The following is a 23,806-nucleotide window of genomic DNA, read 5'->3' as shown; positions in this document are numbered from 1 at the left end:
TGTACAAGAAGGGAGACATCCATGACTTTGGCAACTATTGCCCAATCTGCCTATTGTCTGTTGTCTGTAAACTGTTCACTCGAGTCATCCTGAACAGCATTGGCAGAACACTCGATGAAGGACAACCATGCAAGCAAGTTGGGTTATGCAAAGGATTCAGCATGATCAACCATATCCACATGATATCCAAGCCCACTAAGGTTTCTCAAGAGTTCAAGATGCCACTCTGTCTAATGTTCATTGATTTAAAGAAGGCCTTTGATTCTGTTGAGACTGCAGTGGTCATCGAAGCCCTAGCCAAACAGGGCGTTCTTACTCAATACATCAGGATCCTCCATGAGCTGTATTACAGATTCACCACCAGGATCTCACCATTCTACAAGGAAGTGATTATCCATGTCAAGAGAGGGGTTTGGGAGGGTGATACCATTTCACCGAAACTCTTCAGTGCCATCCTCGAGAACGTTATGCAATGATTGGAATGGGAAGGAATGGGAGTGAAGATAGAAGATTGGCAACTACACCACCTCCACTTTGCTGATGACATCGTTCTAATAACACCAAACTTTAGCCAAGCGGCACAAGTGCTGGCCGACTTCGACCGTAAGTGTGGAAAAGTCGGACTACCGCTGAATCTCACGAAGACAATGTTTATGAGAAACGGTCTCGTTCCTGACATCTCATTCACTTTCAATGGAATGAATATCTCTGAATGCAACAGTTATATGTACCTAGGTTGAGAAGTCAACATGACAAATGACCTAGCATCTGAGTTGCACAGGAGAAAGAGAGCATCTTGGAACGCCTTCAAGAGCATTGAAGAAATAGCTACGAGGACAAAGAACCTCCAGCTCCAGGCACATCTCTTCGATTCCACTGTTCTTCCTGCATTATCATACACCTCAGAGACCTGGGCCCTATGAAAACAGGATGAGAACACTATTTGGGTCTCTCAAAGAGGAATTGAAAGAGCTATGCTTGGAGTATCACATTTCACTCAAGTGAGAGCAAAATTTCGGAGTTCCGACCTCCGTTTACGATCAAGAGTCAGGAACGCTGTCTCATTTTCCAAGGCGTCAAAAATCAGATGGACTGGACACGTAATGCAATTTGGAGACTATCGCTGCTCTAGAGCCATTATCGACTGGATTCCACGGGACGTCAAGAGATCGTGATGGTGCTCACCTACGAGATGGTCAGACTTCTGTCTCAAGACCCTGAATGATCGGTTTAAGGCTCCTTGTGTTCCTGGAGTGAGCAGACGCCATTGGGCTACACTAACACGCGAAAGGGATGATGGAGACTTTACTGGTGCCCGCTCTAGCAAATCCATGAGTAACGGGACTTCAAGTGATCAAGCGATCAAGTGATCTTTTGATTTCTTACTTGATTTCCTCACTGACCCACTCGATATTCAGCATTAAGTTTATTAATTTCCAGGTGTTTGATTTGGTTCTCCATATCCGAATATGATTAACTTCTATCTTCAGTGCATCATGGCCTGATAAGATAGTTGATACAATTTCTATCTTCCTGATTCTATTGAAGTATGTTTTATCACCTTGCACGTGGTTTATTTTGGAAAATGCCCTGTGTGCACTGGAAAAGAATGTGTATTAGTGTGTGTGAGGGGGGGGGGGGATGTAAAGCTCTGTACAATCTATTAGCAATCTCTCTTCTATTTTTTCTTTAAACATCAGTATTTCCTTACTGAGTTTTAATTTTGTTACTCTATCCAGAGGTAATAAGGTAGTGTTGAAGTCTCCAACTGCTATTGTGTTGCTACCAATGTCCTCCTTAAAATCTATTAGCACTTGTTTAAAGAATTTAGCTGGTCCCTCATTGGTTGCATATATGTTTAGGATTGTGATTTGTTCAACTTGTACACATCCCTTGATTTTTAAAAAATGTCCTTTGCTGTCCCTTCTAATCTTTTTCAATCTGAAATATATGTTGTTGGATATTAGTATGGCCACTCCAGCTTCATTGAGGGAGTTGTTTGCTTGAAGGATTGTTTTTCATCCTTTGACTTTGAATTTGTATTGATCTGACTGTTCAAATGTGTTTCTTGTAGGCAGCAGAATGTTGAGTTCAGTTTTGTAATCCATTTTTACACTCTGTGTCTCTTAATTGGTGCATTTAGACCACTGACATAAAGAGAGGTTATTGTCATGGGATTTTGTGCCATCTTTTAGTAGAGGTTTTTTGTGCTTGTAGGTGTTTTTCTTGTGTTATAGTAGCCCCTTTATTCCTTCTTTTAAGTTTGATTTTGAGTCTATTAAGTTCCTGAGCTGTTGTTCATTCATGAAATAGTGTATCGTTCCTTCAAGTTTGAGTCGGAGTTTAGCCGTGTAGAGTATTCTTGGTGAGGCGTTTATTTCATTAAGTTTTTTTCACTATATCCTACCATTGTCTTCAGGCTTGGAAGGTTTCCTCTTTTAATTCTGCTATAAATATAATGGGTGCTCTTTTGTATGTGATTTCTTTCTTTGACCTTGCTGTTTGCAGCATTGTGTCTATCCATAGATTCCATCATTCTGATTATGATATGTCTTGGACTATTTTTATTAAGGTCTCTTTTATCCGGCACCCTTCAGCCTACTTGGATCAGGATACCTGCATTCTCCAGCTCTGGGGAATTTTCAGCAATTATATCTTTGACTGTGGCTTTTTCACTGGGGTTGCCTCCCTGTCCTTCTTGTACTCCGATGATTCTTATGTTGTTCCTCTTGAGTTCATCCCCTAGGTCTCTGATTTTCCTTAGACCTTTTTTGAAGTCTTTTTCCAATGTATGTTGTTGCCTATAAGCTTTCTTCAGCTCATCTTCAAGCTCACTGATTCTCTCTTTGGCTGTAGTCATTCTACTTTTGAGAGCACCCACCGTGTTTTTTACTTCATCAGCCGAATCCTTTATTAGTGACACTTTTGTTTGTAGCTTCCTTATTTCTGCTCTCATTTCTTCCTATATTTTTGGCTCTCCATTCTACTGTTTCTTTTATGTGTCCTCCTTTAATTTACTGGATGCCTGTTCCACCATTTCTTTGAGTTCATTGAACATCTTCAACATTTCATCTCTGAATTCTTTATAGGAGAAATCATTTGTGGGTAACTCCTGCTGAGGCTTCTGGACTCTTTCCTTCATCCTTTCCTCGTGGTGGGGATTTTTGCTGTTTCTTCATGTTGTTGTGGTAGTATGGAGATGGAACCTTCCAGTTCACTATCAGTATTCTCTCGCCATGAGAAAGGATTCTGGATGAGCTCGGTCAATGGTGGTCGCCTTTTTCTCTTCTCTAATACTAACTTACTCTTACGTGCTCCTCTGTGATTTATGTGAGGCCTCTAGTGAAGCTTCAGAGGATGTGTTCTTTTATATTAGGCTTGTAGAGTTTCTTGTGTTCACCGGTATTTTGGTGAGATTGGAATAATCTAGTGGACTATTGGTCTAATGTGTTTGAGATAACCAGGATATTCTCCACCAAAAAATTAGGTAATGGAGATTGAGGTGTGAGTCCAGAGTGCTGGGACAGGGGGAAATAATTGCTGTTGCCCGTGGAGACCACGTCCCCTGCAGTGCTGTAGGTTTTGAGGGATGCTGGGAGGTGCTGCCATCTGGGTTCCTAGTTGAGGTGCATGCAGGGAATGGGTCACTGACCAGGGTGGTCCACACCCACTCTACATTCCGGTGGAGGGAGTCGGGGCTGAGCTGCAAGTCCACGGGATTCTGGGAGGTGTTGTTGTCCCTACACTGTATTCTTTATACATTTTTCTTCAAAGATATTCAAATCTTGTTCAGATATTAATTTTTTATGAGTAGAAGAGACATGAAATAAGTGTTGTAATTTCCAGTACATAGCTGAAAACACGCAGAAACTTCAATTCAATATAGTACTGGAAATACTTGCTATAGATATTAGGAGAGAAAAGATATTAATGGCATTCAGATATCAAAGGAAGAAGTCAAGCTCACACTATTTGTAAGTGATATGATACTATACTTAGAGAAACCTAAAGCCTCTACCAATAAGCTCCTTGAAACAATAGATTTGTGTAGTTAAGTGGCAGGTTACAAAATCATATCCAAAAGTTCATGGTTTTCCCATATACAAATAAAGAAAGAGAAGAAAATGATACTAAAAAACAATCCCATTTGCAATCATGACTCAGAAAATCAAGAACTTCAGAATCAGCTTAAATAAGTAGGTAAAGGACTATACAAAGAAAACTACAAAACACTACTTCAAGAAATAAAAAAGGACATAAGTTGGAGCCGGAGCGATAATACTCTGGGTAGGGCATTTGCCTTGCATGCCGCCAAGCCCAGTTCAATCTCCAGAATCCCATATGGTCCCCAAGCACCGTCAGGAGTAATTCCTGAGTACATAGCCATAGGTAATCCCTGACCATAGCTGGGTGTGAGCCAAAACGCAAATAAATAAATAAATAAATAAGGACATAAGTAAATGGAGACACTTTCTCTGCTTTTGGATTGGGAGAATTAATATTTTTAAAATGGCAATACTATGAAAATCATTATACAAATTCAATGCGGTCTCTAGAAGGATACCCATGACATTTTTCAAAAAAAATAATCAAATACTCCTGAAATTCACATGGAACAATAACCTCCCAGAAATAGCTAAAGCAATCCCCGGAAAAAAGAAGATGGGAAGCATCAACTTCCCCAACTTCAAACTGTAATACAAAATGGTAGTAAATAAAAAGCATGGTATTGGAATAAACACAGACCAATGGAATTGAGTTGAATATCCTGATACACACTTTCAAATATATGATCATTTAATCTTTGATAATAAAGCAATAAATATAAAGTGGATCAAGGAAAGCCTCTTTAACATGCGGTGCTGGCAAAACTGGACATATACATGGAAAAAAAATGAACTCTGATCTCTAATGCCATGTAAAAACTGTCTGATCAAAATGGATTAAAGATCTCAACATCAAACCCAAATCCATAATGTATATGGCAGGAAATGTAGGCAAAACCCTTCACAATATTGAAGCTAAAGGTATCTTCAAAGATGAAGTGCCACTGACTAGGCAAGTGGAAGCAAAAATAAACAAGTGGGACTACATTAGACTTAGAAGTTTCTGCACCTCAAAAGGAACATTTACCACGATATAAAGACAACATAAGAAATGGGAAAGGGTTATTCACCCAATACTCTACAGATAAGGGGTTAATATCAAAGATATATAAGGATCAGGTAGAACATTAAGGTAAAGGTAAAGGCCCTCCCGTTGATCGTCGATTTGCTCGAGCGGGCCCAGTAACGTCTCCATTGGAGACTTTGTTGTTACTGTGTCTGGCATATTGAATACTCTCGGTAGCTTGCCGGGCTCTCCGAGAGGGGCGGAGGAATTGAACTCGGGTCGGCCATGTTGGCCGCTTGTAAGGCGAACGCCCTACCCGCTGTGCTATCGCTCCAGCCCCAAGAAAACCTTACAAGAAAAAAATCTATCTACACCATAAAATGGGAAAAGAAATAAACAGAATCTTCCTCAAAAAGAAATACAAATGGCCAAAAGACACATCACAAAACTGCTCTTCATGGCCAATCATCAGGAAAATGCAAATCAAAAAAAAACATGTGATATTAACTCATGCCACAGAGACTGGCACACTTCCAAAAGAACAAGAACAGTCAGTGCTTGCGCTAATGCAAGGAGCAAGGGACTCTAATTGACCTTGGAAATGCTGAGTGGTGCAGTCTTTTTGGAAAATAGTATGGACATGCCCCCCAAAACTAGAAATTGAGCTCCTATTTTTCTCAGCCATACCATTTGTGGAAATAAACCCTGGGTCCCAAACACAGCAGAAATATCATCTGCAGTCTTATGTTCACTGCAGCATTATTCACAATATCCAGAATCTGGAAACAACCTGAGTGCCCAAGTACAGACGAATGTATAAAGAAACGATGGCACATCTACACAGTGGAATGCTACGCAGCTGTTAGGAAACATGAAGTTATGAAAATTGCCTACAAATGGATGGACATGGAGAGTATCATGTGAAATAAATCAGAAGGAGAGGGAGAGATAGAATGACTGCATTCATTTGTGGGATATAAAAATATGTAGTCGAAGATTAATATCCAAGGTCAGGGAAAACAGGGATTAGGAGGACTGGTCAATGGTTGGAATCTGCCACAATTGTGTGTGGGGTGGAAGGTAGGTAAGATAGTGAAGGAATAAGTATGACATTAATAGTTGGAAATGATCGCACTGAACAAGAACTTAGTGTTAAGAATAGGTAAAGGGATATACATGATAACCTTTCAGTATCTGTATTCCAAATCACAATGCCCAAAAAGGGAAAGAAAATAGAGAGAAGAAAAGTGCCTGCTAAGCTAGGCTGTGGGGGACAGTGAGGTGTGATGGGAGGGAAACTGGGGACACTGGTGCTGGAAATATACACTGGTGGAGGAATGGGTGTTGGAACACTGGATGACTGAAACCTAATCATGAACAGCTTTTTAAGGATACATATCACAGTGCTTCACCCATTGCCTCTTTTGCAAACCACAACACCCAATAAAAGAGAGAGAACAAAAGGGAATGCCCTGCCACAGAGGCAGGGTGGGTTGGGGGGTTTGGGGGGTGGGAGGGATACTGGGATCCGTGGTGGTGGGAAATCTGCACTGGTGGAGGGATGGATGTTTGATCATTGTATAATTGAAACCCAAGCACAAAAATTTGTAAGTCTACAAGTGTACCTCATGATGTCTCACTAATAAATTTTTTTAAAAAATTTAGAATCACATTAAAATGAAACAGCCAAATTAAAAAAAAACTTTAAAAACAGAAAAGGAAAATATGCACAATTTTATTTTAATGTAAAAATACTCTGAGAAGAAATTCAATTATAGAACTACAAGAGATAAGAGATGGAAAGTTTGAGTTACTTGCAGAAATTATTAAGTACTTTTTTTTAGGAGTAAGACCTGAGCACAGCCATATGTGGCCCAGGTTTTTTTTTTTTAATTTTTTTTGTGAGACATCATGAGGTACAATTGTAGACTTAAAAATTTTTGATCTCTCTGTTTCCTACCTTTTTTTAGTGAAAAACCATGAGGTACAGTTGTAGACTTACAAGTTTTGTGCTTGGGATTCAGTTATACAATGATCAACTACCCATCCCACCACCAGTGCCCATTCTCCACCTCCACCAATCCCAGTATCCCTCCCACCCCACCACCCCTCATCCCACCCTGCCTCTGTGGCAGGGCACTCCCTTTTGTTCTCTTTCTCCTTTTGGGTGCTGTGGTTTGCAGAAGAGGCATTGTGTGGCAATCATGTTCGGTCTCTAGCCTACTTTCAGCATGCAGCTCCCATCCTGGGCGGATCTTCCCAGCACCCTTTATTCGGTGCTCCCTTCTCTATCTGAGCTGCCTTTACCACTAGAGTGTGCGGCTGGCCTTGAAGCCATTGAGTGAACCTCCTGGTATTTATCACAACTGTTCTTGGTTGTTAGTCTCTTATTTTGTTACTTTATGTTACCCAGATGAATGCAATCTTTCTATGTCTATCCCTCTCTTTCTGGCTCATTTCACTTAGCATGATATTTTCCATGTAGTACCACATGTATGTAAATTTCATGACTTCATTTTTTCTAACAGCTACATAGTACTCCATTGTGTAGATGAACCAAAGTTTCTTTAACCAGTCATCTGTTCTTGGGCACTCAGGTTTTTTCCATATTCTAGCTATTGCAAACAGTGCTGCAATGAACAAACAAGTGCAGACGTCACTTTGATTATACTTTTTTGCCTTTTCAGCGGTATACTCCCAGGAGTGGTATTGCTGGGTCAAATGGGAGCTCAATTTCTAATTTTTTGAGAATCGTCCATACTGTTTTCCAAAAGGGTTGAACCAGTCGGCTTTTCTACCAGCAGAGAAGGAGGGTCCCTTTCTCGCTACATCCACACCAACACAGGTTGCTTTTGTTCTTTTGGATGTGGGCCAGTCTTTCCTATCATTTTTGTTGAGCCGTTTGGTCTGCCTTTTTCTTTGTCCTAACTTTTTGGTGGAGATCAACCTATTTTTTTCCTGCCTTTTTCTTCAGAAACTACCTAAGTAATTTGGGCAATTTTTGTCCTACAGATACTCTCTGTAGGACATACAATTTGCTTGGCTGCCTCTCACCCTGCCGTCTTTTATCGTTACTCACTACCAACTCATGATTCTGCTCTTTCTGGGCCTCAGATACTTGCCCCTTTATGAACATGCTCCACCCCCACTGACACTGCAGAGAACTACTCACACGGCAGTGATGACTGTGAGAAATCAATAGAATCATATGGACTAGTCTGATATAGTTAACAGGAGCACTGACAAGTTCTCAGACCAGTTGGATATTAGCACTCCAATTTATGACCCCACAAAGGACCAGGAATAATAAAAATTGAAAGAAGTCACATGCTACAACAGATGGGAACATAAAGCCAGATCAAGCATCAAATACATCAGAAATTTTGACACTGCTCAGGGATGACTTGAGAGCAATAGTCCTCTTAATGTTCATTGAACTGAAGAAATAACTGACAAAGCCAGAGAGGCAGGCTGGGGGTGGCAGGAGAGAAACTGGAAATTGGGGCCATTGGTTGTGAGAAATGAACACTCATGGATAGATGGGTGTTGGATCATTGTGACTGAAAGCCGATCATGAACAGCTTTGTAACTTGTACATTATGGTGACTCAATCACTTGATCACTCGGCATACTGTTACTCAAAGATTTGCTCTAGGGGGCGCCAGTAGCGTCTCCATTCATCCCTGTCTCGTGCTAGTGTAGTCTAGTGGCATCAGCTCACTCCAGGAACACGAAGAGCCTCGAAATGATCATTCAGGGTTTTGACGAAGAAGTCTGACCATCCCGTAGGTGGGCGGCCACGCAATATTTTGACATCATGTGGAATCCAGTCAGTAATGGCTCTACTCCAGTGGTCGTCTCCAAATCGCATTACATGTCCAGCCCATCTGATTTTCGATGCCTTGGCAAACAAGACAGCATCCCTGATTCTCGATCATCAATGGAGGTTGGAACTCTAGATTCCTTCTTTCACTTGAGTGAAGCGTGATACTCCAAGAATCGCTCTTTCAATTCCTCTTTGGGAGACCCAAATAGCGTTCTCATCCTGTTTTCATAGGGCCCAGGTCTCTGAGGCATATGGTAATGCAGGAAGAATGGTGGAGTTGAAGAGATGTGCCTGGAGCCTTTATTGATGGTTATTTAATCAAAATAAAAATTAAAAAATAATTGGCAGAGAGATTAAACTAAAGCAAGATTTACGAAAAATAAAATATTCAATAGAGAAGAGATTTTTTCAAGATGAAGAGAATGTGACAATAGCAAAAAGCACAACATCTTAATTATAGGAATTCCAGGAGAGGAAAGAGGTAACAGAGAGAAACGGGTGGGATAAGTGATAATAAATGAAAACTTCTCAATCTGAGGAGAGATATATGTGTACTGATTCAGGATACTCCAAAGTATTTAAATTAACCAAAACAGAAAAAAAACACAATTTAACATAAATGGCAAGAACTCAAGAGATAGATGGTTTAATGTAGAAAAAAGAAGCAGATGACTCCAGACCTCATACCAGGCTGAGTCTCATCCAGGGTGCCCGGAGGGGTGCAGGTGAGCCCTGCACCCAACCTAACAAAGTGCCAGCAGCAGAAAACCTCCAGAATCCAATCGCCACCATGCTCATGGCCAATCTCCACTTGCTCAGAATGGGTCTCATGTAAGGTAAAGGTAAAGGTAAAGGCCCTCCCGTTGATCGTCGATTTGCTCGAGCGGGCCCAGTAACGTCTCCATTGGAGACTTTGTTGTTACTGTGTCTGGCATATCGAATACTCTCGTTAGCTTGCCGGGCTCTCCGAGAGGGGCGGAGGAATCGAACTCGGGTCGGCCATGTTGGCCGCGTGTAAGGCGAACACCCTACCCGCTGTGCTTCATGTATGAGAAAGAATTCACTGAAAACCCACATACGCAGGATTTGTGACCGAAATCTCCAGGCTCTCATGGAGTCAGGAATGGGCGACCTCCCCTCATCTTCCTTTTTTTCCAGGAGCCTGGCAGTCACTCCCATAAAGTACCTCTGGAGCCATATAAATTCATTAATGGCCATGACCCAGAGACTCACATATAAATCTTGGAAGAGAGCCACAAGCTGCAGAGAAGCCTCCAGACCACAGAGTCACCATCCAGTTAAAAATTTAATTTCAACTTTATTATCCTATTTAAAATTTTAGAATTTCTGGATTGCAACATCTCATTCTCTAAGCTACTGATGTACCACGGGCTGGAGCGATAGCACAGCGGTAGAGCATTTGCCTTGCACGCAGCCAACATGGCTGACTCGAGTTCGATTCCTCCGCCCCTCTCGGAGAGCCCGGCAAGCCACCAAGAGTATCTCGCCCACACGGCAGAGCTTGGCAAGCTACCCATGACCTACTTGATATGCCAAACACAGTAATAACAAGTCTCATGATGGAGACGTTACTGGGCCTGCTCGAGCAAATCGATGAACAACGGGAGGACTGTGACTGTGACTAACTGTGACTGATGTACCACGAATAGTACACCACATTTGATGGTGTGTAAAGTAGGCTACCGATCTCAATCAAAATAAATATTAGCACAAAAGGTCAAACTTTTAACAACATGTTAGTAATCTATTATACAATCTTCACACACTTTCCCTAAGAAAACTTTTTTTGGATCATTTTAGGGATTATTCATAACAAGCAATACGAATAAATTATTTAGAATCTGCCTTCAGGGCAGCTTTAGTGGTGGTGGCAAAATTCAAAATAATGGTGGTGGGTAGGTGTGATGGTGGTATAATTGGTGTTGGAATATTGAATGTGGTAAATTATTGTGAACAACTCAATAAAAAATTTTAAAAAAGAAAGAAGAGCTCTTAAAGAGAAAAGGAAAAATGAAAGAAGCAAATATTCAAAGACAGGGAAAATAATATAAAATTCACAAAATTTTCAAATCATTCTACAGAAAGAAGTTAGTAGAATGGCTTATTATCAACAGGAATGATATATTACTTTTATATATGCACCAGTTAAATTTTGTTAAGTAATGGCTACTGCACCTGAAGAGAAACATTGATAGCAATAGAATAGCAGTGGGATATTTGAACATCCAACTTCTTTCATTATAAAGTTCTTCCAATAACAGCATCATTAAGGAAACTAGAGCTCTAAATGAGGAATAGGAGTAAGTAGTATCAAATCAACATATACAAACCCCCCATCCCCAAATGCCAAATGCACATTCATCTCTAGTGTATTTGGAATATTCCCTAGAATAGACACAATCTGGGCAAAATTCTAGGATTCTAAAGTAGAAAAATAGAAATTGCATCAAGTACCTTCTCATACCACAACGCCATGAAGGTAAAAGTAAATCATAAACAGAAAGTTTGAAAAAGCTCTAACATTTGGAAACTGAAGATATTCAAATAATTACTAAAGTGTAAATCAAACAACAAATAAAGGCTCTGAAATTAATGAAAATGAAGGCACAGACAATAAAAATCTAAGGGACAATGCAAAAAATGGTAATGAGGAAAAGTTTATATCAATAAAGATTGATATAAGTAGTAAGAAAAAGCTCAAATCAATAACTATCCTCATACTTGGAGAACCAGAAAAAGAACAAGAATCAAATCCCAAGGTAAGTAGAAGGAAGGATATTTGTGTATCCTAGCACCCTGCAGAATCTGTAGCAAGGTCAAGAAGACCTGGGAAATGACCTAAGTTTCAGGTATTTGGCAAAACATTTGGAATCAAGTTTGGGCAGGTTTGGGCTATAGTGGACTACCCAAAGTATTGGGTACCCGGTTATATCTTTGTACCACTTTAATAGGTTTGGGTTGTGAACAAGTGTGCGCAGACACAATTTCACAGTGGCAGGTCCTACATGTGTTCAGGCTGCAAGACTGAATTCTCCAAGGCACACATGCATCAATGTCAAGAATGCCTGAGTGGCAAATAAATGGTCATAGTAAACATTATCAGGAAGCCCCCAAGCTTTCCTTCTATAGCGAAAGAGACCTGCAAGTGGCTTATAATCCTATTTCAAGTAGCAAGCATAAAGTGATGCTAAGATGCCAATCACAGAGTATGACCTCCAGAGATGAACGGAAATGCAGCATACAATGAGGGCCTCTCTGCAAGCTACCTATGTCTTGGTAAAACCATGGGGTGCTTTCTAATTAATCATTAATGCTTGCAGCCTGCTGATAGTCAGATATGCAGTGAGAGCAATTATGTTTGTTCACATGGACATAAACTATATCAGTCAACTCCCAGTACCTCAATTCTTAGTTTGGGATGCCTGGAGCTCATATCAGGATTTGCCTTGATGATGTTTATATTTCCAAGAAAGATCAAACATGGTATCTATCAGTAAGATTGCAAGAGGGCATTGAGATGCCTGCTGATTATTCAATCCATTGTATATCTTATAGTCTCTTGTGCCCTACTTGGGTATAATAAGAGTAGTGTTGGTGGGCTATAGGGGCATCTCCATACTGTGACCCTCAAGATCCTCCTAGAATCTGTCTGCATCTACCCACCCTTCAATGTTGGAAATCATGCTTGCTGTTGTTGATCTTAAAATATCCCAATCAGGTACACTGAAGGGAATTGGAAAGCCACTTGCCCCTTCCTCTCAGCTTGGTAACCATAGACACCTTCCCCAGCCCTAGAGGACACACACACTAAAACTAAGAACCACGTAGATGTGTTAGCTTCCTCAGGTGAAGTAATAATACTTTGTTACTCCACTCACACCCACACAATCTATGTGCATGTGGGTAATATAGAATTCTAATTCAGTGATAGAATATCCCTATAGGTTACAGGTAACTGAAAAAGAGGAATCCGATCTATAGCTCCCTTTTACACTCAAATACCATTACATAATAATGAAAACAGTCTTAATAAGAGATGTACAAGCAGTAGAATCTTAGTATAAATAACTGATAAGAACACTACTCAGGTAACCAGGAATATAGAACTCCACTTCCATTTCCCATAAAACTCTAGGAGCAATGGGGAACCAAAGGAACTTAGGAGCAATAAGAGACAGGGAAGAAATTCCAGGCAAACCCTCAAGCTCATCAAAATTCTCAAGACAGATTGAGGAGGACTTCAAATCAATATTCTCTGCAACGGATAGTAGAAATTAATCAATCACTGAAAATGCAAATTAAACAATCACTGTAAAAAATCAATCAACTTAAAGAATTGATTCAGAGCATGAAAGAATCCATACAAATGGAATTGAAGGAGGTAAAGTATGCAATAGCAATCCATAGTAACAGAATTTTTTTTCCTTTTTTTGTTTTTTGCTCAAGCCAGGTGTTATCTTTATTGCTTTTTTTTTTTTACAGTTGTAGATTTACAATTTTTTGTGCTTGGGTTTCGATTATACAATGATCAGTTACCCATCCTTCCACCAGAGCCCATTTTCCACCACCATGGATAATATCCCCCCCACTCCCATCCCCCCATCCCCCCCTGTCTCTGTGGCAGGGCAATCCCCTGTGTTCTCTCTCTCCTTTTGGGTGTTGTGGTCTGCAAAAGAGGCATTGAGTGGCAAACATGTTCAGTCCATAGTCTACTTTCGACATGCATCTCCCCTCCTGGGAGGATCCTCCAAACATCCTTTATTTGGTGCTCCCTTCTCTATCTGAACTGCCCTTTCCTCTAGGATACCCGGCTGGTCTCTAAGTTATGGAGTAATCCTCCTGGTGCTGATCTCAGCTATTCTTGGGTATTAATCTCATACTTTGTTACTTTATATCCCCCAGATGAATGCAATCTTTCTATGTCTATCCCTCTCTTTCTGACTCATTTAGCTTAGCATGATACTTTCCATATTAGTAACAGAATTTTTAATGCAGAGAGTCATATATAAGAGACTCTGAAGGCAAAATACAAACTAGTATTGACAACAAACAAAGTGGCAAAAGAAAAGAGAAGGAAGAAATGGAAGATATAGGCAGTCTAAAGAGATAGTACAGGATGTAGGTCGTTTGCCTTGCACTCAGCTTATTCAGGTTCAATTCCTGGTGCCTCATATGGTACACAAGTCTTGCTAGGAGTGATCTTTGAGTATAGAGTCAGGAATGACCCTTGAATATCACCGAGTGTGACCCTCCAAGTGGAAATGTGAGATACTTAATGGATAACAGCAGGAAGAATAATTTCCAAATTATAGACAGATGATAAGGAGAAGGAAAAAACAAAAGGTAAGAATAATTGGTGGAAGAGACAATAGCTCAACTTCTACAGTCTCTGTGTGGGGAGGCTTCTGCAAAGATTCAAGAGGTCCAAATAGTACCAAATAAAAGAGACTCAAATATGATAGCACCAGGGCACATTGCAATCAAAATGGTAAAAATCAAAAAGAGAAACAGAATGCCTAAAACATTGAGAGAAGAAAAACCTCAAATATAAGAGATTAACATAAGAATCGCGACAGATCTCACAACAAAGCCACACAAGCAATAAAGCAGTGTAATGATATAGCAATAACAGTTTATATGAAAAAAAATGAGTTAGAGAAAAGGAAAGTTGAGGAAACAGTTCCACATATAATGGCACCAGAAGAGATAAATATCTGGAAGTAAAACTAATAAATGATGCAAAGACCTAGATCAGAAAACCATAAGACATAGATAAGAGAAATAGAAGACACAAAAATAGAAAAGAAATACCTTATTTATGGACTTGGAAAAATTATCTAGTATAGGCCCTCCCGTTGATCGTCGATTTGCTCGAGCGGGCCCAGTAACGTCTCCATTGGAGACTTTGTTGTTACTGTGTCTGGCATATCGAATACTCTCGGTAGCTTGCCGGGCTCTCCGAGAGGGGCGGAGGAATCGAACTCGGGTCGGCCATGTTGGCCGCTTGTAAGGCGAACGCCCTACCCGCTGTGCTATCGCTCAAGTATCTAGTATATATTTTACTTAAAGCATTCTAAAGATTCTTTATAATCTCTACAAAAGTAGACACTTTTCAAGAAAATGTAACAAATTATTCTAATTTTTATAAAACTACCAAGTTCCTCAAGTATCCAGAGCAATTCTGAGAGAAAATAATAAAATAGAGCCATCACCCTCCCAACTTCAAAATATATTACAGAGCAATAACAATTAAACAATACAGCATTAGAATAAAAGGCCTAGAGATTAGAAACGAGACCATAAAATGTATTTAGGAAAACATATGCAGGGTCTGGACATCAAAGGTATTTTCAATGACCTGATCCCTTGTCAATGACAACAAAAGCAATAATAATCAACTGGAGATAGTAACAACCTGTTTTGGTGGGGATGTAGTAAAAAAATCAAACCTTATGCACTGATGACAGAAAAAAAACTAAAATAAAATCAAATTTAAAACAAGAATATGACCTAGCAATCCAACTACTGGATACAGTCACAAGATACAAAAACATGCATCCAAAAGATACATATGCACATATATGTTACTTTCTGTGTTTAGGACAGTAGCCAGGATGTGGTAACAATCTAGATATTCAAGGGTATATGAAGTTGTGTTTAGTTCACACAATATAGTACTGTGAAGACACACAGAATGGCTAAATCATACAGTTTACTGCAACTTTGATAGAACTAGTAAATCTCACGTTAAGTGAAGTCAGAAGGAGGACAAATATTGGCTAGTCTAACTAATCTGTGATATATAAAATAATATGACAAGTAAATAAAAGTTACTAAATCAAATACTAAAGCTGGAAAACATTTTGGCCTTTGATTACATTAAAAATGTCAGGGAAGGGGAAAAATTTAGGGTAGAAGATAAAAGAGGCATTCAGGAGGTAACAATAGGACAAGAGAATTTGGGGGTTCTCTGAGATTTAGAGGTGGGCCATCTTTAGTTATCTAAAACACATGACTGTAATCATAGAACCTAAAGGAAAATAAAAGTTTTAAAAAATGTGTCTGTCAAAAAGACAGTTTAGGGGGGTGGGAGGGAACCTAGAGTCATTCATGGAAGAATGCAGTCACCAGTGGTGGAACCAGAGTCGGAACATTACATGCCTGAAACTATTGTCACAAATTTGAACATCATGTTCTCAAATAGCAACAAAACAAAACCGAAAAAATATTACATCCAATTATTCTCAAGTTCTTCCAGGAAGTTTAATAAACAGTCATCCTTTAAAATGGAATATGGAGTAAAAATCTCAATAATGGTGAGTTACGTGTCAAAATATTGAATGTCATCAAATTAGAGAGAGAGTAATGTGGAGATCATATGCCCCACAGGTAGGGTGAGGGTGTGGGATGGGGGTATACTGGGGGTTTTGGTGGTGGAGAATGGGCACTGGTGAAGGTACGGGTGTTTCATTATATGACCAAGACTTAAACCCGAAAGCTTTGTGACTACTCTCAATGTTGATGAACATAGTTGTGCAAAAAATTAGAAAGTCTCCACCCGCCATGAAATGAGCCATCTCTAAATCTAATTAGATATGTACAAAGGACCTTGTATACTGTCCTTTCTGATCCAGCCAGACCTCGGACACCTTCCTTCACATTAACCTATTCTCTGCATTTGGGGGAGTCATTCATGCTCCACTATTCTCCCTGAAGCCACTCCTAGAAACTGGCAAGAGCTAAGGTCATCTCTAAACACAATCAGGTGTACTGAGTGGCCCCAGTGACTGCACTGATGCCCAGAACCCACTGTATTCCACACATCTCTCATACTCTAAGGAACGGTGGATAACTACAAGTTCTGTATCCTATTCAAGAATATCTCCATAATTGCGTTGGTGTCTAAAAGGAAGGAACCATACCTAACTCTGCCTGTTCACCAAAATGTGGGAAATCATTTCCATAACAAAAACCCTAAGGTTGAGATAATCCTCTGCATAATATAAGTTAGTTGATTTTTTGTTGTTTTTTGGGTCACACCCAACAATTTTCTGGGATTATTCCTGGCTCTGCACTCAGGAATTACTCCTGGTAGTGCTGGGGAGACCATATGGGATGCCGCAGATCGAACCCGGGTCGGCCACGGGCAAAGCAAATGCCTTATCCAGTGTACTATCTCTCTGGCCCCCAAGTTACCTGATTTAAACATGAGGCAGCATCGCGTGGCCAGGAAGAAAACAGAATTAAACCGCTCAGAGTCTTTTAGATTAAGAGGGCAGCGAATGTGTACCCAGGAAACAATAGAATAGAAAATTGTCATGACTCAAAAAAAAATTCATTCATAAGGACATATGCACATACTTATTCACAGCAGCACCTAACACTAAGATTTGAAATTAACTTAAGTTCCAAACGACAGGTGAATTAATTATAAATGTACACAATTGAATACTAATAAACTGCAAGGAATGATGGAATGCAATTTGCTGCAACCTGGATGGAACTAGAACATATCATGTTGAGTGTAGTAATCAAGAAGTAGGATAAACACAAGCTGGTCTCACTTATTTGTGGTATATAGAATAACTGGATGAAGGAATACAATGTTTTTAATTTAATTTTTTTATTAGTGAGATACCATGAGGTAAAGTTGTAGACTTACAAATTTTGTGCTTGGGTTTCAATTATATAATGATCAGATACCCATCCCTCCACCAGTGCCCATTTCCCACCACCACGGATCCCAGTATCCCTCCTGCCCCCCATTCTCCCCCTATCCCACCCTGCCTCTGTGGCAGGGCATTCCCCTCTGTTCTCTCTCTCCTTTTGGGTGTTGTGGTTTGCAAAAGAGGCATTGAGTGGCAATCATGTTTGGTCTATAGTCTACTTTCAGCATGCTTCTCCCATCCTGGGAGTACCCTCCCAACACCCTTTAATTGGTGCTCCCTTCTCAATCTGAGCTGCTTTTTCCCCTATCAAGTGTGGCTGGTCTCCAAGCCATGGAGCAAAATTCCTGGTACTAATCTCGGCCATTCTTGGGTGTTAGTCTCCTATTTTGTTACTTTATGTTCCCCAGATGAATGCAATCTTTCTATGTCTATCCCTCTCTTTCTGGCTCACTTCGCTTAACATGATACTTTTCATGTAGTACCACTTGTATGTAAATTTCATGACTTCATCTTTTCTAACTGCTACATAGTACTCCATTGTGTAAATGTACCAAATTGGGGATGCCTAGATCATTTTTGACCTCAGAGCATAGGGAAGAAAACAACAGCAAAAGAAAGAAGTCAATGGGAAAACAAAGAAGATGAGAAAGGGAACCAGGGACTAGGGGTCAGTCTCAGATATACTGTTAATATTGGGGTATGGTTTAACCATATATCCAAAAGCACAGTCTCAAAAACACTAAAAACACAAGATACAAACTACAACCACAAACTTTATATCATATCTTTATATCATAGCAGGCTTGGCAGCTGGGTGGGTGTGAGGGGACATGGGAACACTGGTGAAGAGAAATTATCACTGGTAGTGGAATTGGTGCTAAAACATTATATGCCTAAGGCTCCACTATCTCTAAATTCATAAATCGTGTTTTTCTCAATGAAAATTTTAAAAAATGAAAATTGCCATGACTTTATACTTTAAATGTCTCAGTTGATGGCTATGTGAATAACCCAGTCTCTTCTCTTAATGTACCCATTATATTTTGATGTGTGTGCTAACTGGGCATACTGGAGCTACGAAGACATGCTGGGGAATATAAATTGTTTTTAATAAATGAGCGATAGCACAGCGGGTAGGGCGTTCGCCTTACAAGCGGCCAACATGGCCGACCCGAGTTCGATTCCTCCGCCCCTCTCAGAGAGCCCGGCAAGCTACCGAGAGTATTCGATATGCCAGACACAGTAACAACAAAGTCTCCAATGGAGACGTTACTGGGCCCGCTCGAGCAAATCGACGATCAACGGGAGGGCCTTTTTTAATAAATGATGAGTTTGTCTCTTGTTCAGGACTGTTGATACTAGCTTGCAACCTGGACCTGTAAAAGCGTCTGCTTCATTCTTAGTGACCAACCCTGATGTATGGAAGTCAAGGGTACTAATTTGACAGGTTTTATTGTGGTAAATCACCAAAAATTGGTGATCTGTACATCATCAAAGAAGAAGAAAGCACCCAAACATCAGAGAAAAAACCTGTGATGACACAGAAAAGGATGAAGTCCAAGGTGTAGTAGCTCATTCATACATTATAGGATTCACTGTCACTGGAGAACAGAACTAAAATAGTAGCAAGAAATGGTAAACTCATTGGTAATTATTGATATTCTTTCTATATATACACATATATATTTGTATTTAAGATCTTTAGACCCTCAGTACTTCTGTTGGTATTTGAACTAAAACTTTACCAAAATTACTATAATATTACAACAGCATTCCGTTTGGTCCCAAGATCATGGACGTTTTGATTCACAGATCTGGGAAACACTAGGAAGTGATTAAGAAATAATCTGAATATACTCAGAAGTGTATAAGAAATGCACACCCAAACTAGAGAGATTCCTCCTGAAGTTATGGTTCATAGCAAGAATGGCTTTGTTGCCAGTAAACAGCCAGTCCTAGATAAAATTGAGGAGAACCATGAGAGTATCCATGAAAATAAGTACCATGAGATTGCAGCAATGGGCCACTAAGGTTCACAGTCCCAAATCTGGAAAGTGAGAGGGATTGGAAAGTACAGGAAAGACATTATTAATAAGTGGCCATCAAAAGAATGGTGAAAAGTCTGTATCTAGTTCATTGTGGAGCAGATTGGGCCCACAGTTTTCTTTTTAACAACTTTTGACAGACTTCAGGAGGCCATAAACAGGTGAGTAGGCAGCCCAAAAGCTGCAGGGATCTTAATTCTCTTATTGTGTAGAAAATGTATACTAGGACTATTGGGATATCTTAAGAGGAATTTGCCTTCTTATTAGGTACTTTATTGTTGTTTAGACTATATGCTTTACTTCTGTAGATTTTAACAATGCTTCTACTTTTTCCTGTCTCACAGTAAATATCAAGGTGTACTTTTTATCCTTTTTCAGTTACAAAGTTTTTCATGATTTGGTGTCACTCTTATAATGTTCCAACATCCTTCCTTTCACCAGTGCACATTTCCCACCACTAATGTTCCCAGTTTCCATCCCTTTCCCCCAATCTGGTTGCCTCTGTGGCAGGCACCTCTCTCTCTCTCTTTCCCTCTATCTTTCTCACTTTACTTGTAGGCTCTATGGTGTGCAATACAGATACTGAATGGTTATGATGTATATCCCTTTACTTACTTTCAGCACTCAGTTCTTGTCCATAGTAGTCATTTTCCACTATTATTGTCATAACATGATTGCATTCATTTGTGGGATATTTTTTAAAAATACCATGAGATTAATATCCAAGGACAGAAGAAACATAGGCTAGGAGGATGGTTGGAAGTTTGCTACAAGTGTGTGTGGGGTGGAAGGCAGTTAGAATAGAGAAGGGAACATAATTTATTTTATTGTGAATAGAATGAAACATTTATCTTTTCTTGGAAACCTGTGCCTCCTAATAAAAATGTTTATTTTATCACTCAGAACTGAACTGAGAGTGCTAAAATGATAATGTCTCACTCACTTATTGGTCTATAATTTAACTTGCCAGTTTTGGTTTCCACTAGAAGCTGACTGTCAGCAGAATGTGAGGGTCAAAAAACTCTTCAGAAGTCTAGATCAGGCAAGTGAGATTCAATTTTCTCTGAAGACAGCCTTCTCTCTAACTCACCTCGGCAGTCCTCCAGCCATTCTTGAAGAAACGGTAAGTCAATCCCTCAGTCATGTTTGTGTGTGAGTGTGGGAGACCATGTCTATATTTGTAGTAAATTCATTTATTTTTCTGTACGTATGAGAATCTTGAAATACTAAAGGAAAGGTAAGATTAAACCAAAAATCTTTAAATACAGATATTTTCTAGTCAGTCAATAAATTGTGCAAGCTGTATCCTTGCTTTTAAAAATAAACAACTTGTGTTGTGGGGCTGGGAGCTAGGGTAGAGAAGGAATTGCTATGACAAAGATAGTTGGAAATGATCACTCTGTACAAGAACTGAGTGCTGAAAATAGGTAAAGAGCAAACATGATAACATTTCAGTATCTGTCTGGCAAACTATAATTCCCAACGGTTAAGAGAGAGAGAGAGAGGGAGAGAGAGAGAGAGAGAGAGAGAGAGAGAGAGAGAGAGAGAGAGAGAGAGAGAGAGAGAAACAGAAGAAAAGTGCCCATCGCAGAAGCAAGCTGAAGGCTGAGGGTAGGAAACTGGGGATGTTTTTAGTGGGAAATGTACGCTGATAAAGGGACGAGTGATTTAACTTTGCATGACTGAAATCCAAACATGAACAACTTTGTAACTATATTTCATGGTTATTCAATACACAAGAAAAATTAAAAATTAAAAAATAAACCAAACAAGCAGTATTTAAGATATATGATTTAAAACTGTATGTGCTCTTTAACTTGAGAAGTTCAGTTCTCCCCCTTAGAGAGCCTAGAAACTCCCATGATTTCGGGACAGGGTGGTAAGGTGTCTAATTTGTGGGCTGCGTAAGTCTGGGAAATTATTTCAATGTTTCTTGGACTACATTATGATGGCACCTAGGCTTTAATAAGATAACACTATATGCCGATCAACAGTTTTTGGTTCCAAAAGTATATAAGGGCTAACCTAACACTATTAGAAATGTTCATGCTTTCCCTTTGTACTGTCCAATGAAAAATGAATTGAATCTTCTGAACAGCAAAACTGTTTTTTTATTTCACCAGTATATTAGAAAATCCTGAAACTGATTGTGTCCATGGAAGAATGGGTTTCTTATTCTATACATATCTAATCTTATAATGAGTGTTGAATGTAACAAAATAATCGTCTAAAAATTGCTGAAAGTTAAACAAGTGGTTTCTTCAAACTAGCACAACTTTCTCACAGGCCTAAGCCAATTTCAATCTGAAACTAGGCTGTTCTAAAAATAACAGAGGAGCAAAGCTACTGAAATTAAATCAAGGAAAATCTTTCTGTGTTTTCAAAACAATAAATAAAAACATAAAATAATTCAAATATTAGACACCACTGTACCATACTAACTAAAAATTTAGTAAGCAGAAAAAATGTTTATATGTCTAAATGTGTATATTTGTTTGCTTTTATGTGGAATTATTAAAATATCTGGCCCCAAAATGCTTGTGACTGATATTACTGATAAATAAAAATCTGGTTTAGGAGAATGGAGCAATAGTATAGTGAGGTAGGGCATTTGCCTTGTACACAGCCGACCTGGGTTTCATACCTGGCATCCTTTAAGCCCATCAGGAGAGATCCCTGAGTGCAGAGCCAGGAATAAGCCCTGAGCGCAACCAGGTATGATCCCCACCCTCCAAAATAAGCTGTTTTAAAAAGTGGTGGTTAAGCCTGAAACATATAGATCTATAGAGTCATAAAATTGGATACACGTAAATTTAATATCACAATTTGCTCATGTTGCTTCCACATGAAAATTGATTTGGTCTGTCAAGAATTCTGAATAATGCAAAGATAAAGTTACTTATATTAATGATTTCCAAGAAATTTGACTTTTCAAGATTTTAACTAACATGGAGATAAAATAAAATTATTTGTACTAATTTCCAAGTTGAGTTAACTTGTTTAAGAAACATAATAGTAAATCAAAATATCTAGTAATACTTGGTCTCTGATATTTTTGGTAATGTAAATTTCTAGAGCTATTTAGAGCAAAAATAATGGTTTACTTCACATACCACTTTGATAATCTGAAGCTATCAGCTCAGCAGTTCTCCAGCTTTCTTAAAGAAACAATATGTTCATCAGTCATTTGTACAGTAAGAAACAGTCATCTGTACTAATTTCCAATAGTACAGTGGGTAGGGCACTATCACTCTGCCTATGCTTTCCTCTTCTTAATAGTGAGGGAAAACTGTTTAAGGAAACAATAGGACATTTGCTCCTAAATTAAAACAGAGACAAGCCTAAAGTTCCGGACCGTGAGAGGAAGCTTGCATGAAGAGTAAATAGGTTTTTAAAAAGTAGTGCTTCTCCATTGGTACTAAAGGAAAGACAAGAGGAAAACAAATTAATGCTGGTTTTCATCAGGAAATAATTTTCCCAGTAGTTTGAAAATAAACATAATTGTATAAAAATCCAGAATTGGCTATCAGAACATGGATTACAGATGTTATACTGGAATGGGTTCTAAGCCATTGCAGTTAGCATTTTCTTTGTGTTTTGACACGAAATGTTTCAATGATATAGATAGATGAAATCAAGCAATTCTTCACCAAACAAAACTTATGGGTGACTGTCCCAGCATCCTAGTACATAGAGAAAGGCAGTTGCCAGAAGTAGTGTTTGGTTATTTGTAGTTTGTTATAGATTTAAGTGGTACCAGACAAGAAGAATTGCACTAAATATAAACAAATGTACTATGGATTCATCAATAGAGCATATGAATTAGTGTTTTGTTTTTTCTTAATTCTGTTTATGTCTGTGTTGGAATGCTGGTGAGTTTCCACAGTTACCCATTACTAGTTTAGTATCTGTACCTTAAAATAATCTTATCACTGAATTTCAATTAAAATTATTATTTCTTTATGTTTTGTTTTTGGCCACATTATTCAGGATTTACTCTTGGCCCTGCATTCAGGGATCACTCTTCACGTGGAGGGAATCATATGTGGTGCCAGGGACCAAACCCAGGTCCGTTTTTTTATGAGGCAAGGGACTTACCTACTATACCATTTCTAAATTACTATCTTTGAGAA

This window comes from Sorex fumeus, unplaced genomic scaffold, assembly GCF_029834395.1.
Source record: "Sorex fumeus unplaced genomic scaffold, SorFum_2.1 ptg000050l, whole genome shotgun sequence".
Taxonomy (NCBI): Eukaryota; Metazoa; Chordata; class Mammalia; order Eulipotyphla; family Soricidae; genus Sorex; species Sorex fumeus.
Note: the sequence above shows the minus strand (reverse complement) of the source record.